Raw genomic sequence first — 4,113 nt, 5'->3', positions numbered from 1 at the left:
GGGCCCAAGCCTCTGTCAGGTGCTGACACACATGTAGGCCAAGGAGGTGGGAATGCCAGGTCCCTACTGCTGCAGGCAGAGAAGCCTCTACAGGCCGGGTGGGCAGAGCTCAGACAGGTGGGGTGGGGTGGGGGTGGCTTTGTTTCGTGGTGTGTCTTCCTCATCGTTCCTCTTAGCCTAAAGTCGGCAAGGTCAGACTCCCCTTCTGCAGCCTCGTGTGTGCCTGTTAGTGCCCTCTGTGGTCCCCTGCGGCTCCTGGACGGCACCTGACAGGCGTTACTTTGCCGTCTCTCTTCCTGGCTGGCTGTGCTCTTAGACGCAGAGCTGGATGTTCTGCCTGGGACGATGCTATCCATTACACTGTCAGCAAAGCGGATGCCGCGCGTGGGCCAAGTGTCAACAGAAGGTGAGGGAGAAAATCAGCCACAATCTAAAGCTAATTACCCTGCCTGGAAGTTAATTAAATACTTGTTAGGAGCAGCAGGGTAGATCCTAATTAAACTTGTCTAATAACAGTGCCCTGACATTTCCTGACACTGGGAATTCCTCCCGGGCTTAAGTAATTCTATAGAGGGCAATAATACCTGTCACGTCGCCGTGTGCCGGGGAGGGGGGTGCAGAGAGACGCAGGCCCGGTGTTTCCTGCACTCATTTGCCCACGTTGAGCCACCACATGTGTTTACTTTGCACACATATTGACTTGGGGGAGCCTGGGTCGCTCCTAATGATTTTGTCATTTTTCCCTTTTGCAAAAGGAAAAGAAAAAAACAAAACTACCCCAATGTTCCGTGGAAGCCCTGATGCTCCATGAAAGTGGTCAGCAGCACTGTCCTGTGTGGTGTGGTATCAGGAGCATGATTAATGCTTGTTTATTGTTATGTCTCTTATGTTATGTAAATAAAGCTGTGGGCCTCTCCTTCCCATTTCTGGGTGGTGGGAGCTGGCAGAGGGAGGGCTGGGGGCCCTCCAGCCTGCTGCACGTGCTCTGGGAACATGGGTGCACTGGGCCCTGCTGGGCAGTGCCCACCTGGAGTCACAAGTTTGGGGCAGGAGCCACCCCCTCCTCCCTCTGCTCAGGCTGTCCTGAGGGGTGCAGGGAGTAAGAACCCCCCTGAGTGTGGCCAGACACCAGCCAGTGGGAAGGTGAGGGGGCCACGGCTCCCAACGCTAGGGAAGGGGGTGTTTCTGCTCTTTAAGCATGAGTGGGAAGAAGTGGGGGTCGTGGAAAGGGGCCTGGGTCCTGCGTGTGCTAGACGTGGAGCCAGAACATCAGGGGCACCTCACTGTGCCAGAGATAGGAGCTTCCGCTGACCCAGGGCCTTCCTCTTGCTGGGAAGCACCCAGGCTTGTCTCTTTTTAGAAAACACATTAGCACTGACACAATTTCAATGCCTAATTTTTTTAAACCCTGACTTTCAGCCAGGTTCTACTGTTCAGCTGATGGGCTGTGGCACTATTTTATATAACGGGGGGACGTCCCTTTGGGTTGGCTGTGCCAATTGTGTGAGGAGACCCTGTCCTTCCCAGAAGGCCCACGCAGCACACTCGCAGCTGTGGGGGAGCCCTGGAGGGTGGACTGAGAGAGGGGCATGATGTCCACCCCAGGCCTCGAGTCACTCAGGAGGCGTGGGAAGGTGGCGCCACTCTGTTTTCATTTGCACACAGCGCTGCGTTGGACCGCACTGTGAGCTCCAGACCTGTCTCATCTGCCTTCAGAGGCTGGGACATGAAAGGGTTAAAGCAAGGAGCACTTTCTTATTTTTCACCTTCTCACCAAACAGTGTGAATTAATGAAAAGATGTAAGCACTCAGATCTTTTCTGGCAAGAATGCTTGTTGAAATAATCAATTAACCTTGGAAGATCAAATTGACAGGGCTTAAGTGCAAAGTTATTTAAGGTGCCAGATTATCTAGCCAGATGATTGCATTTGTTGCAATGCAAGAAAGCACCAAGAATGCTTTTGAGAAATTTCAAGGCTTCAGAAAGATTTAATGTTATTTCCCCGCAGAATTAATCTGCCCATTAGAACATACTTTAACCTCTTACAAGTAATATCCTGGATAACTTCAATTTACCTCTTTCTTTTATTCATACAGTGAAAATGATCCAAAGACAGCAAACATATAAATTAGTTTCAAGCTTTTGCTTGCATTTATTTTAAACGGGGTTGTTATTTTTTTATGAATTAAATCAAACCTCAATTTGAATCACATTTTTATTTTAATTCTGATATTCTAAGTTCACCAAATTGCCCCTTGGACATCCTTAATTTTGTGGTGGACTATACTTGCTGTTATAGAATCAAGATGAGGTCATTTTATTCTGGCAATGCCTCTGTGATGAAAGCTATCATTTTAATAACTCCTGGGTTAGTCTGATCATTTTAACAGAAATTAATTGTATCCTGCCCAGGGAAAAAGTGCCCGCTAAGAAATGCCTTCAGTGGTTACAGCCTTGGCTCAATGGCACTGTCCTGGCTAAGGAGATGTGACATCAGCCAGGGATACCAGCCACACTCAGGCATGAGGCAAAGACTGTTTTCTGTTGGATTCACGCTTATAAAATGATGTTAGGAGCAGTCAGTTTTTACATGGTGTTTTAACTTACCCCCTTTAAAAAGTCACTGACGAGCTCTAAGTATTGCTATAATTTGGAACAGTAACTCTGCATAGGAGAGCACAATTCAGACTGTGTGTGCTCCGACCCTGGCTCCATGACAGCTTCTTATGAAGGCAGCCGGCTTATTGGTGATTCCTTTAAATAAAGGAATTATTTTCCTAAGCAATTTGTTTTGATTGTGTTACGTTCTAGCTCGTCCTCCTCCGCTGTGCTGGAAGAAAAGCTAATCTGCTGGTTTACTATCTCGCCTCACATAAAAGACAAGTGGAAAATGAAATTTTCGAAAAGCTAAACTCCTAATTTTTGTGACAAAATGTGAATGAAAATGATGAACTTATTCATAAGAGATGAGAATTTTGAAATGAATGATTTATGGGTATAAGCATTAAAATATATTAATTTAGCACAGAGGCAAAGGATTTAAATGTTATTTGGTAGCTGAGCGAAGAGGACGTGCACAGCCACGCTGAGGTCTAAGGACGTGCTTACCGCAGTGCTGTCAGAGGGAGGCTGAGCAGGCAGCTCTAGGGGCAAATGAGCCCGGTGGCTGTGGGTACCAGCAGAACGCAGCCAGGGGTTCCCATCTCGGTAGCATCTACCATTGCAAGTGCACCCCCAAACCCCATTTGGAGCAGTTCGGGTGGGGCTCATCCTTCCGTGTTCTGCATCTGTGAGAGCACCTCTCCTGCTGCAGTTCTGGGCTCCCCACTGGCACTAGTGACATCTGGGTTGGGTAGTTCTTTGTTTGGGGGCTGCCCTGGCCTCCACCTCCTAGATGCCACCCCCTCTGTCCCCAAGTTGGGACAATCAAAACTGTCCTCAGGTATTCCCAAATGTCTCCTGGGAAGAAAATAGCCTCTAAACTGAGAACCCCTGCTGGAACCTACGGAAGCCCAGGCCCCTGGGGGGTGAGCTGCTAGGAAGCTATTGAAGCATTGGGTCAGGGCCCATGCCAGAGCTCTGAGCCTAATATGCGTTTATATTTTATGTTTGCAATTTGTATTAAAGGGAACATCCAAAATTCTAATAGTTCAGGCCCCATAAAATCAGGACCTATGTGAGGTCTCAGCACAGTTTCTCTTAACCGAGTCATTTTTCAGAACCAGAACCTGCCTAGCACGGCCTCATGCCTCCCTGGTATTGATCAGTTTGCATATGTCCTTGGTTCCTGTGTATGAGGTGGCTGTCCCTCATGGAGCCCAGAAGATGTGAGCACAAGAATCAAGCCCACCCCCACCCCCATTTGCTTCCTGTGCTCAGAGAACTCCTTTGCAGGATAAAATCTATGCAGTCAAGGAAGTGGCAGGATCCTGTTTTCCTGAATGTAAGGATTTCACATAAATAAGGGTTGCCAACAAAAAGCTCTACTTTTTTTTTTTTTAATAAAGCTACCTTCAGATTAAAAATTCCTGGAGAGATAATCCCAGTCCCTTCCAACATTTTCTTAACTCATAATGAGCAGAGTTGAAACTATATACTTATATATTCTGTTG

Source organism: Otolemur garnettii, unplaced genomic scaffold, assembly GCF_000181295.1.
Source record: "Otolemur garnettii isolate 467f Iridium unplaced genomic scaffold, OtoGar3 scaffold00161, whole genome shotgun sequence".
Classification (NCBI taxonomy): domain Eukaryota; kingdom Metazoa; phylum Chordata; class Mammalia; order Primates; family Galagidae; genus Otolemur; species Otolemur garnettii.
Note: the sequence above shows the minus strand (reverse complement) of the source record.